At 42.5% G+C, this 13,709-nt stretch overlaps 1 protein-coding gene across 6 annotated transcripts in view; it reads right to left on the bottom strand.

The window, feature by feature from the left end:
- LOC144931539 (uncharacterized) overlaps window positions 1–13,434 on the bottom strand; it is a 75,785-nt gene extending 62,351 nt beyond the window's left edge. For 4 of the 6 annotated variants that reach the window (XM_078855497.1, XM_078855492.1, XM_078855495.1 and 1 more), the window contains exon 1: window positions 12,825–13,106. The gene's annotated coding sequence lies outside the window, so the exon portion shown is untranslated. Of the gene's footprint in view, window positions 1–12,603; window positions 12,716–12,824; window positions 13,107–13,413 lie in introns of those variants that run through there. The other 2 variants (XM_078855493.1, XM_078855494.1) reach the window with 2 other exon arrangements.
- Window positions 13,435–13,709: the final 275 nt, after the last annotated feature.

Raw genomic sequence — 13,709 nt, 5'->3', positions numbered from 1 at the left:
TTCTTTTTGTTTGCATTTTGACTGCTTGTGTTGTGGTTATTGCAAACATGATGCCTTGTATAAAGGTGCCAGTTTTGTACCAGTTGAAAGGGTAAAAACCTATTACTTTGTTAAATGTCTTTACATTAACAGGCTAAAGAGGTATATTCCTTGTAAATTCCATCTCTAGCCCCACCCACTTACCCTTGGGTTGTACCCATCTCAAACCCTTATAACCTCTGGCTGCAGTAGTTCTCTCGCTATATTTCTCCTGCCTCAGCGGTTCACCTGCTGTATCTTTTCACCTGAAGACGATTGCTTGCGTTGCGATCGAAACATCGAGATTTTTTATTATTAGTTTTCTATCTACTTGACTTTACCGAAAGACCCAAAGAGTATGTGCAAACATTGTAAAATGCCCCACTGCAAAACGACAGTGGCTGTTATGTAAGCAGCTAGCACAAGTCACGTTCTTGAGGTTATTGCACTCTCGTCAATGCAATACAGTACAATATACAGAAAGATTCGTATATTTTTTATAGCGAGTGGTGCAGCGGGTAACGACACGTCACCGTGCAACACGGTGACCCGAAATATAATAATTGGGTTTTCCCCTTTTTTTTTGGCAACAAAACTGAAACCTTATTACAAGGATTCATGGCTGCATTAACCACAATACTTGCAGTCAAAATGCAAACAAAAAACATACTATGATAATATATTGGCATTGTCCTTGAAACTGATTGGTCCACACCAAGGGACGGCTTTCTTTTGAGCCTCGACCCAATTGGTGCTCCACCAGAGGACGCCAAAAGGCGTACAGCTCAAAGACAATGCACTATCAAAGATGTTTTTGTTTGCATTTTGACTGCAAGTATTGTGGTTAATGCAGACATTAATCCTTATAAAAAGGTTTCAGTTTTGTTGCCAGAAAAAAGGGGAAAAACCCTATTATTATATTTTGGTACTGGCAAAGGAGGTCTAATGATGACGGTGACCCGAGTTTGATTCCCAGTCCCGTCATCTGTGGCGAGTGACATCTGACTAACGTAGTGAGGCCTACGGTCAAACAACCCCCATTACCAGGGGGTTCGGCAGGGGGTTCGGCAGCGGCTCCAAAAGGGCTGCTCCGTGACGTTATTTCTTAAGGACCGCCGTCACGTATCCACATGCATTGCGTCTCTTGAAATAGTTTTTCATCGAATTATAATTTTTTATTGTTATTTTGGTTGCTCGCCCATACCCATGACCAACAGATCATGGGGAGGCCCTCATCTCACAGCGGACTGACAAAGTGCTGTCCATTGTATTTTATTATTTAGCATATAAATTCGTTCTCATCTCAAGATGCTGTACAAATGAGTGGGATATTAACAGTGTGTATATATATATTGTTGGTACAAGTTGTAGAAGTGACACTAACACAACCCTGGTCAAAACAATCTGTTAAATTACTACGGCATGATGATGACCTTGGACGTGTGTCGTGGTGGAGCAGCGATTCACGCACTGCACGATGAATCAGTCCACGTGGATTTACTTCCCAACCACAGCTAGCATCAGTCCTGGGTCACAGTCATCACTGGTTGAACAACCCTCATGTCAAAACGGCATGGGGAGACTTTGATCCAGCAGTGCTTGAATAAAGAGCTGAACATTATTGTTTGTGTATATACTTTAGTGTGAAACGTGAATGTTTAAAATGGCATGTTGAAAGGCTAATTCGGGAGAAACAAACATGTAATTATAAATTGTGTAAGATTCAGATGTTAGATACTGGCTTAAACAATTGCAATTACTGGCTAAACGTCGTACTCAGATTGGAAATGTCGTGGATTTGCTCTCCAACACACCGGTGTGCTGTACTAGTAACGAATTGGTATGTTCCTGTTTACGTGACAAACCTTACTAATTGGATGTGTCGGGTGGTGGCGGGTTTAACGACAAATTCATGTTTACGCGATCTAACAAAATAACTGTATTATGGATGATATTGGTCGCGACAGCCTACGTGTTAAATGGTTTACACTATTAAAAACTACTTGGTAACAATACGTTTATAACCTACTATCCGTGCAGATCAAAGCAAAACAGAAATAATGGGGAATTTTCAAGGCTTCATATAAATAACTTTACCATATAAATCACTGAGTAGACCGGGACAGGTTTAGTGTCACTGGATCAGTGGGCTCGTGGGACAGACGTATGTTCTAAAAGTGATCTCCCTTGCACATAACTGTTCCATTATTCAACATGCCAAACACATGAATGCAAAAAATATATATAAACTGTATTAAGTTAATGGAAAAACAAATCAATCACACTCTAATAAAAATACCACTACATCACGTTGTGTAAAGCAAATTTATTTCCATTTTAATGTCAATTCGAAAATCAATGCTGTCCAGTACTGAAATATATCATAAGGCATTTATGTGAAAGAGCAATTCACAAAATATTGCTTTGTGGGCTACATTAAACATTTAAGGTCATTTAAAGGGTAAAACCTCAGCTGAGCAACTGCATTGTCCAACACAAGCTCTGTCCTTTACCCCACACGTGTATTTCCCACGTGACCTTTTGAGTACAGATGCTGTCATTGTTTTTGTGACGACATTTTGTCTTGGTCATTGCTCTATGTACAAGGTGGTTCAGATGTCTTGTGGCCCCCATTTAATTATCTAAAAACTTAATATGTTTTGTTTACCAATGGGTGTGAAAACAGAAATGAATAAGCAAAGGAAAAAAAAATGCGAGGAGTTAATTAATTGGGATTCACAAGACATATCGGCCACCCTGTAGGTTACACTTCTTTCACACCGTACGTAGCCAACCGTGCTTATCGGAGGTGCGGGGGAATGACAAACGAAAAGACAAAAATATTTTCTAAAGAACCGAGTTTTCAATTGCAAACACATGGGTGAATAAAAAGCACTGAATAATTTACTTCAATACGAGAGCAGCCCCTCCGAGGTCGTGACGGATTATAATTGTCAGGCCTTGGTTAATTCACTGCAAGAAGAAGGCCATTCCACATAGTGTCAGCCATGGAGGTTGTTTGACCATGGTTAACCACGCTGGTCAGTGCAGGTTTTTAGAGCGAGGAAGGGGTCAGGACCAGTTCAGATATTACTCAAAACTGATGTTAGCCGTGCACAGCAACTGAATTCGCACTGCACTAACCACTGCTCGTTCCATGAAACTTGTTTTACAATTCTATAACATCCTTTCTGCGTGTTTAAACAATTGTCCTATTGCAAAAACAGAGGTTTAATCTTACCTAGGGAATCACAGGAAGTTTAAATAACTTCTGAATGTGTCAGCTGCACTGAACAATAATACTGTAAAAGATTACAAACCTGATATTACAATACTTTACTCTCAATGTGCAAAAATGTTGTCTGCCACAAAAACAACACTGCGACTCATTTATCTGGCTGTCTTTTAAATTACAGGGCCAGGTACATTGCTTTATGGTTCTGAATATCTTTGAACAGTTAAAATCCACACGATCATCCAAAAACAGTACAATATTAAAATTAAATAGATAGGATAATTAACTACGCTCATGTACCGTACTCTCAAAACGTGTATCTCACACAAACAGGATAAAAACATCCGTCCTTGATATTGCTGAATATATACAACATAGTTCATAGGTTACACGTGATGAGATTCCATCATACTGTACAGAGTTTTAAGAAGATCTCAAAACATGGTGACAGCAGTGACTGCTGCAGAGAAGCATTTCCAGTTTGCAAAGTGGCAAGTTACTCAAATTATCGGCACACATTTTGATTTGAATAAACCAAGTTTTTAATCCCACGTTTTAATAAAAAATGACGTGCGTTTTTTCAAAACATTGCATTGTATCATGCACTGCACGTACATGTACGGGCCCTTTTGCCAATCCATTGCTGGATGAGGGCCTCCCCACGCTTGGGGTATGGAGGTTATTTAACCCTCCTAACTCCACACTGGTCGGTGTGTGTTGGTGAAAGCGAGAAGAATAGACGTTGTTAACATACTACGATACGCAGTACCCGTGCAATCATGGATTTTATGCAACGTTCCCTGCTCACCTGCCCAAGCAAAAATCGAGAGTCAATCCTGCTTAGCTGCCAAGATCTGATAACATAGGGCGCATTCGGAGTAATTTGTGCTCGAGATTGCAGGGCACAAAAGCAATAGCATTTTCAGCATGCGAGATGGGGAATTTTATATGCACAACATTTCGGTGGACTAACAAATTATGCGAATCATTTACTTTCGTAAACCCGATTTATTTTCGTTTTCATTAAGATTTTTCCATTGGATTAACTTTTCATGCAACCGCATCGGGATTTCTTGCGGTGTGTTCAAGGTGCGCGGGCTGGCTGTGCGGCTGATAACGTTGCCGTTACTACACTAGTGCTGCGGTAAGTTGTTGTTATAATAAAGTAGTTTGTTTTTTGTGTGGTTATTGTGGTAGTAGTTGTTGTGGTGTTGCACCATGGTTGCAGTGGTTTTTGACGCTGTAGTTGAGCTTGTAGGATCTGTTATTGTTTGTGAAAGGTGAACTCATAGGTTGGGGGGGGGGGCTTCCTTGCGTGTTGATGGTACGTTCCTTTGCCTGGTAGGATATCTTTACCAACCACACGGACCTGCGTGGTGAAGCACGGTAACGTTAAAACACCCTCAGGTGTGTGATGCACATAAACCACCGCCAGCCAACCAGTCCCCCCACAGTAACTCTGGTTCCACCAGCCATGGCATCAGCAGGATAGGCGAAGATGCAGCGGGGGTGCTAAGAATATTAACATCGTATGAATACGACGCCTTCTGGATTTCGCTATTGCAATAACACATGGGTGTCTGGCTACAAATAAAACTCCCGAACTAAAAAGAGAACTAATAAAAATAAACTAGTCATATATGGACCCATATTTTTCAATTGTAGTAATATTTTTTGTCAGTGGGAGAGCTGACAAAAAACATGGACTGAGATTTTTAGTCTTTCCAGGAACAAAACAAGATATTAGGATTTAAGCGTACAGTATTTTACATGAAATGGTCCAGCTAATATTAGCCCTCTTGAACCATTAGACTGTGAAACATAATTCAAATTTAAATGGTAATTTGTAAAAAGGGTAGGTTATAAATGTTTTTTACGAGCAGGGACATGATTATAATTAACACCTTTTTCAAAAACGAGTAGAGAAAATGAATATTAAGTACCCAAAGTACGCAACACTTAGACACCAGGAATGAAATGGACTTTCTGGAACAAACCCCTAGACTGCAGGATGTATCTGTCCTTACGAGATCTAATGCAATAAGTGATCACCAGGTTGGTGCGATGCAAGTTACACTTCAGCAAATGAATCCGAAACATGAACATTGACAAATCAAATGGAGCAAATGCTTAAAAGTGGGAAAATAAACTGGTAAAGGTGCATGCTTGGAATGATACGGACCAGGGAACACATGAATTGCTGAGATATGATTCATCATTCGCCGCTGAGATGTGCAGACACAGATGTATTTATGTATCACGAGACTGTGAGAAATGGTGATAGTTTGGGGGGGATGGGAGACTTCATCTAGCAGTGGATAATGGTTGATAATGATACACTGGAAGTTGGCTGACATTTTAATTTAAACTTATGTAAATACTGCACAGAAACCAGACAACTATCCATACTATAAAATACCCACTCTTTCATTCAACACGATCCTATAAACTGAAAATTTAATGTACTGTATTTGGTTCACCAATTCAAGAATTGTGTTAAATAAAATAGATACAAATACAAGTATAGACAGGTGGAAATGGTGTAGTGGTTCACACACTTTATGATGGGCTCAGTGACCCGAGTTTAATTGCCAGTCATGGCTAACATCGTTGGTAAGGGATATCACAACCGGATCTGGCCACCCCCTTTCACCAACCCATACTGACCAGCACGGTGAAGTATGGTCAAACAACCCTCATGACCGATATGGCAGGGAGAGGCCTTCATCCAGCAGTGGATGGCCAGAATGCTGAAAGTTACGATTTTTTTGTATTATAAGAAAACAAACAAAAACTTACAATAATACAGGAATACGTCTACAGAGCATAGGTAAGATATACGGACTCACCTTGACAGATCCTTAATGTCGTGTTCAAAACACTTGCACTGCCTATCAGTGCCTATCAGTGTCCGTCCAAAAAATGCTTACCATGTACAAAGGAAAATGAACACAAAGGCTCTTATCAGAACGCTGTATTTCTGTTACCGAATCAAAGAAGAACAGCACTCAGGAATGCCTAGGCTCAGCATGTAATGCAGGCGGAGGCATTACAACAGTACTGTATTACCACTGACGTACTATGTGGTGGGTGGTAAAGGCAAAATGTAACTTGTACTAACATTAAATCACGTGGAACAAAGACATGCGATCAAATGTAAAGCTCGTCGGCAATGTTACAGGAAATACAAAAGAATGGTATTCACTCACGGCCAAGTACTGTACCCAGTAAACATGGGACATTGGGCCAACATTGGCCCTACAGTTCTAACCACATGCCAACTTTGCACTACAAAGGCATGTGTGGCCTCATGCTGTCACCGTGACACGTGGTGAGTCAGAATTCAGATGTGTCCGAGTGATTCATCGCAATTTACCAGAAACAACGTGCTAAGAAGACGGCAATGATACATATTTTAAAAAATCCATTGTTTATACTGTAGTTTGTGTTCCCCACGTCAATGCGTCTTGCCTTCGCCCCCCAAGGACTGACTAAGTGTGGTGGTTCAGGGTAAATGTGTGTCCCTGCAATGGGCTTCGTCCAAGTTAATGAAGAGGTGGGCATACCCACACTTTACTCCACACACGCGATCTGCCGATCGACTGTTGTGTGACCATTTATAACTGCTGGGTGGCAAGGAGACAGGGGATGCCAGAAAGTTTGTCCACGATGGTCAAATAGCCCCCCATGACCAGCATGGGAAAAGGCTCCTCTCATCCAGCAGTGGATTGGCAAAATGTCCATTAAAACAACTCCAGTGTATTTTTCGATTTTAAGCTTTCGTGACTGCAGGGATTCATCTTCTTGGTTCTTTCGGTAAAGTCACGTAGAATGGAAATAATAAAAATAAAACATTATAAAATAATTATTTTATAATGGTTTATTTTTATTATTTTATTATTTCCATTATTTTATTATGTTTTATTTTTATTATTTTATTATTTCCATTCTATGTGACTTTACCGAAAGAACCAAGAAGAACTCCAGTGTAACTACAACAACGAGAGAAACGTTCTTCCTTGATGAGCATACCTGACACGACATGAAGGGTAGTATCACAGTGCAGACAGTATGTATTCGGGCTGAACGATTAATCGATTTCAAATCGAAATTTGAAACAATGCGATTAGGAAATCGCAAAGGCTGCGATTTTTTGTGATTTGAAAAGTCCTGTAACTTTCTTATTGGAATTGTTTTGTTTTTTATTATTATAACTTTATTTATTGAACTTAACAATTGTTCTATGTTTGACTGTTCTATTTCAATTAAAACATTTAAATGAATACAGGTTGGAAGCAATTCATATCTTAAAAATGTTCATCCTTGCATTAGAATATATAGAGCAGTTCATATTTTGATGGTATCATGTGCTAATGCTCCATCGCATGTTTTAAATCTATTACACGGTGAATATTGAACTGAAACTTGACTTCAACAAATTTGATCGCAAATCAAATCGCGATATCTGTCAGTAAAACTCGCAATTAGATATTTCCCCCAAATCGTTCAGCCCTAGTACGTATACACTTGTGGGCAATCCACCAAATGTGCCTGTGAGAGAACAAGACCTTTGGACTTCGTTGTGACGACAGTGTCCATTAACTAAAACATTATGTTCTTCATCCGTGTTGTGGTGTCCCCCAATTGTTAGGAAGTGTTGGTTCAGCAACTACTGACAGCACGGTGTGCATGGCCATACACGCACACACGATTGAACACCACTGTATCAAAAATAACAAAAAAAACCCACCACATTTATATACAGTATATGAAAAAAAAGAGTAAAAACACCGTTTCACCTCAATTGATATACATGTTAGAAACATGTTCATTGATGGTCAATATGTTTAAGAACATGACTTATACTCTACTGCAATTAGCACAGTAGACGTGTTGTAATTACTGTAAAAATAATGTTTTGTATTTTTTATGATCCCTTTCTTTGAACGTGAGAATACGTACAGTACTGTGCAATTAGCACATACTGCCAAGATAAGGCAGTGTAAATGATCTCGTATGTCAATCTAACACATTTTAAGTGCCCCTTTAAGTAATTTGTCATGCAATGCATTGCCTCATTCTGATAAAGCCATCAGCCCATCACCATGATACATCAGCCATGATCAATCCCCTTTAAAAAATTAGTGGGACATGGTACCGTGGAGGAAAATGATTATATCATCACCAGTCATGATCAATCCATTGGTGTACAAAGTCCTCCCCAGGCAAGTCAACATCTCCTACCATCATTCGATATTAACAACTACTACTGCAACAGTTCAAAACGAAGCCGAGTTCATCACTCCATCTCTGCGGCACGAATTCCTCCTAATGCTGCCACTGTTGTTTGTGGGACGACTCCAACCTCCGGTCAATCATCTCATATACTACCGTAGTCACGTGTTCTGCTCAAGCTCATTTATACGACTCAACAGTCAATAGGACGACTCCAACTTGAACATATGGACGCTTATTTTTGCAATAATGTTGCTGTAATTTCAACTATTTGTCATTCAGTTATCTGCACTGGCAGCTACAATAAGCAGGTTTACGGTTATAAATGAGAACATTACGGTAGAGAAGTTAATTGCATTAAATAGCTTTTTTACTCAAACGAATTTACAAAAAAAACAATTAGTGTACAGTACAAGCAAAACCCTGGGAAGGATTAAAACAAGATTTGTTACATCTTCCGCAACACACAGGGAGCTATCTTTAACCTGTGTGTTCTCGAATCCATGTGTTCCTCTTTTCTGCTATAATATATTAAACAGCCAACACCAGCAGTCTTATTAAACTACTTCAATGAACTGTTTTGAAACCCAGGAGGTTTGCCATTAATCCAGATTGAACATTAAGACTTGTTTTTAGGACCTGTTTTTAATAAACCAGGATATAAAACCATAAAACACATTTTTTTTAAACCCAGGCTAGTGTATTGAAGCAAAGGGTTATTTCATACCCAGCATGGCATGGGGAGGCCCTTATCGAGCAGTGGATTGGCAAAATGTACATTTAAAAAGTACTTACATTTCGATTTAAAGCTTTCGTGACTGCAGGGATTCATCTTCTTGGTTCTTTCGGTAAAGTCACGTAGAAGGGAAGTAATAAAATAATAAAAAACATAATAAAATAATTCTCACGACGTTTCGCCCACAACACAAGTAGCCGTCCTCAGGTGAAGACAGGTCTGTCGAGGCGACAGCGTCTAAAAGAAAACACCACCAGACGCTCCAAGCGTGGTGGTGTTTTCTGAGGACGGCTACTTGTGTTGTGGCCGAAACGTCGTGAGAATTATTTTATTATGTTTTATTTTTTTAAATTTTATTACTTCCCTTCTACGTGACTTTACCGAAAGAACCAAGAAGAAAAAAGTACTTACAGTATACATAAACCAAATGAGGTCATTTGTATTCCTTGATAAAAATCACTGACATCACCTCAAACATACAGTACCATATTTCAGTACATAACAGTGTTAGTTTACACAATTGTAGGGCAATTCACCAAATGTTCCTGCGATAGAACAAGACCTTTGGACCAAGATCTGACGATAAGGTTACATCGACTGAAAACATTCATCCGAACCGGTGGCGTTTCAAACTGTTCACAAAATGTCCTTTCAACAACTATGCACGATACATTTGAGTTGTTTTGCTAATGTGCATTTAATACACGTGCTGCTGATCCACATCCATCGCTGCAATAGTTTATCTTCGTCAAGACTTCGGGAAAGCCTACAAACCAGGGGTTGACGCCGGTAAGAATGGGTGACCACCATGCACAAACAGGTTGTCACAGTCCTCCCAACACACAAACAAACACATGTTATTGCTCCCATTGCTGACAAGCATTGCCCGAATAACCCCAATGACCTCCACGGTGACCCTCCTCACATCCAGTGGATTTACAACAGGGCTGTACATGTGCAGAACAGCGTGTACATTATTCATTATTCTTTCATGGATTGTCAGTCTTAAAAAAACTAGTATCGAAATAGCACTTTTAGTAGAGGATGTAAAATGTACCCAAGCAAAGCCCTTCCTTAAATGCACTGCTGGATGAGGGCCACCCCCAGGAACATTTGGTGAATTGCCCTACAATTGTGTAAACTAACGCTGTTATGTACTGAAATAATATGGTACTGTATGTTTGAGGTGATGTCAGTGATTTTTATCAAGGAATACAAATTACCTCATTTGGTTAATGTACACTTGGCAGATTGACATACTTCACCACGCTGGTCGGTGCGGGTTGGTGAAAGACCGACGAATAGTAGGTAACAATGCATGGATATTTGTTTACAACTACCCTCTGTAGACCACCACGTAGTAGCTACACCGACAAAGCGACCCTCTAACCATGGTTTGCATGGTGGTCACCCATCAAAAGCCACTGTCCAGGTTTAAAAACTCCTGCTTAGCTTTGCGAGGGGTGGCCTGCCTGCAACACCACTTGACTTTGGGCATACCAACCTCACCACGTAGCCATGTGCAGTCACATCTCTGATAGTACATCATGAGCAAGCTGATCATCTCTCGTGCAGGAGCGAAGGTGGATTATGAATGAGATGGCACGATAGATTGATGATGATGATGATGACGGCTATTGGCAATGAGACTGCTAAAAAACAACACAAGTCATTGTGCAATGGTGTAGTGACACAAACACACAACAAAACCAACCATCATCGCGCGGTTTGCAACTTTAAAAAAAATAAAAATACCAACAAGACGAACCACTCAAAGCGAAAACTCCCCCTCGTGTTGCAACCAACACGACATCGAGTCACAGCAACCTCCTCGGACAACGATGCGAGAAGAAGAAGGGGATATAAGAACTGTGTTGTTCAATCATCGAACAACAACAACAACAGCAACCACGTGGGCCAACAATGCCAGGCAAATGTTTTGTGACGAGCAAAGCTTCAGGACATTTTTTTCGATTTAAAGCTTTCGTGACTGCACGGATTCATCTTCTTTGTTCTTTCGGTAAAGTCACGTAGAAGTCGTGAGAATTGTTTTTATTATGTTTTATTTTTATTATTTCCCTTCTACGTGACTTTACCGAAAGAACCAAGAAGACTTAAGGACATTGACAAACATGAGGGCCCCCCTCCCTCCATCAGCTTGGCCTACAATCAACAACCGGCAAAGAATAAGACAAACCAAGCATACTAACTATAACTCTATAGTTATAGAAGCATGGGGGGATACAACCACACGAGTACTGTACCGGATATGTAAACAAAGCCCCCCCCACCACCACCACCACGTGTCAATCCACTGCTGGATGACGAGGGCCTTGGCCCATGGGCCCGTGCGTGTTCAACTTCACACGCTGTTGGGGTTGTGGTGAAGGGGATCAAATCGTGTGGGGGACGTGGTAGCTGCCATCCCCACACAGATACATACACCACGTTAACAACCACCACCACGTTAACCACCACCACCACCACGTTAACAACCACCACCACCACCACGTTAACAACCACCACCACCACCACGTTAACAACCACCACCACCACCACGTTAACAACCACCACCACCACCACGTTAACAACCACCACCACCACCACGTTAACAACCACCACCACCACCACGTTAACAACCACCACCACCACCACGTTAACAACCACCACCACCACGTTAACAACCACCACCATCACCACGTTAACAACCACCACCACCACCACCACCACCACCACCACGTTAACAACCACCACCACCACGTTAACAACCACCACCACCACGTTAACAACCACCACCACCACCACCACCACGTTAACAACCACCACCACGTTAACAACCACCACCACGTTAACAACCACCACCACCACCACCACCACCACGTTAACAACCACCACCACCACGTTAACAACCACCACCACCACGTTAACAACCACCACCACCACGTTAACAACCACCACCACCACGTTAACAACCACCACCACCACGTTAACAACCACCACCACCACGTTAACAACCACCACCACGTTAACAACCACCACCACCACCACCACGTTAACAACCACCACCACCACGTTAACAACCACCACCACCACCACGTTAACAACCACCACCACCACGTTAACAACAACCACCACGTTAACAACCACCACCACGTTAACAACCACCACCACCACGTTAACAACCACCACCACCACGTTAACAACCACCACCACCACGTTAACAACCACCACCACCACGTTAACAACCACCACCACCACGTTAACAACCACCACCACGTTAACAACCACCACCACGTTAACAACCACCACCACGTTAACCCAGCCCGTGACATACTTACACCACGTTAACAACCACCACCACTACGTTAACCCAGACAACCTGTTTGTGCATGCTGGTCTCGCCTATCCACCATCTCTCTCTCTCTCTGCTGTTGTTGTCCGACCCTGGGACATCTCCCCGGCATCTCCCCGGCGATGTTAAAGAACTGCGCTCTCGTGAAACTTAACGCAACTTTGTCGGCTCGAGGCTGGGACTACCCCCCACCCCCCCGGTGTCTGCGGCGATAGAAGAAGCGAGACGCTTAAGTTCGAGACTCTTACCTTGTGCTTTGCTTTACACCGACGACCTTAATGATAATAATTCCAATCGACAACCAACACCGTAAAAAAAAATCGACAAAGTCGTCTCTTCTCGTTAGGGTGAGACCTCTTCTAAGGCTCCTTCTTTGATTCCGACTGAACCACCGATGCAACAAAACCCATGAGCCACCCGCTTTACTTTAAAAAAACACCCCGCTGTGCTCGTTTATATGTTGCACGTTTCCGCCCCCCTCCCCTCTACTTACTTCCTTCCGTAGCTGTGTGCACGAAACATGTGACAACTACGGCACAGTCACACACGACCACCCCCCGTCCCTTTTGTTTAACCCCAAACACGTGAGAGAGTCCCTCCCCCCACCCACTACAGCCCCCCCCCACTCCGGGTCCCCCCACCCACTACAGCCCCCACCCACTCCGGGCCCCCCACCCCCTGCACTCACCCCCACCCCCTCCACCCACCCACTCACCCCCACCCATTCAACCACCCCCACCCACTCCGGGCCCCCCACCCCCCACGCACTCCCCCCACCCCCACACACCCACCCCCACTCACACCCACCCCCACCCACTCACCCACCCCGCCACTCACCCGCGTCCGCGTTGTCTCCGGGATTGTGGGCGGGTGGGTGGGGTGGGGGTGGATGGGCGGGCGAGCGAGCGATCGAGGGGGCGGGCTGGAGGGGTCCCTCTGGGGGGTACTGCGAGGGTCAACGTAGCCGCTCGTTTAAGAAATTCTGATTTATAACAATTTTAAACGACACAAAGACAATATATACTATCCCGTTGTCCATAATACAGTATACACAATAACACAACAACAATAATAATATCCCTCTGTATAGGCTTTAACGGGCTGTTGGGGGTGTGGGCCAAGTTTTCTGTTCG

Source organism: Lampetra fluviatilis, chromosome 4 (genome assembly GCF_964198595.1).
Source record: "Lampetra fluviatilis chromosome 4, kcLamFluv1.1, whole genome shotgun sequence".
In the NCBI taxonomy this organism is placed as follows: domain Eukaryota; kingdom Metazoa; phylum Chordata; class Hyperoartia; order Petromyzontiformes; family Petromyzontidae; genus Lampetra; species Lampetra fluviatilis.
This window is presented reverse-complemented; position numbering and strand designations above follow the sequence as displayed.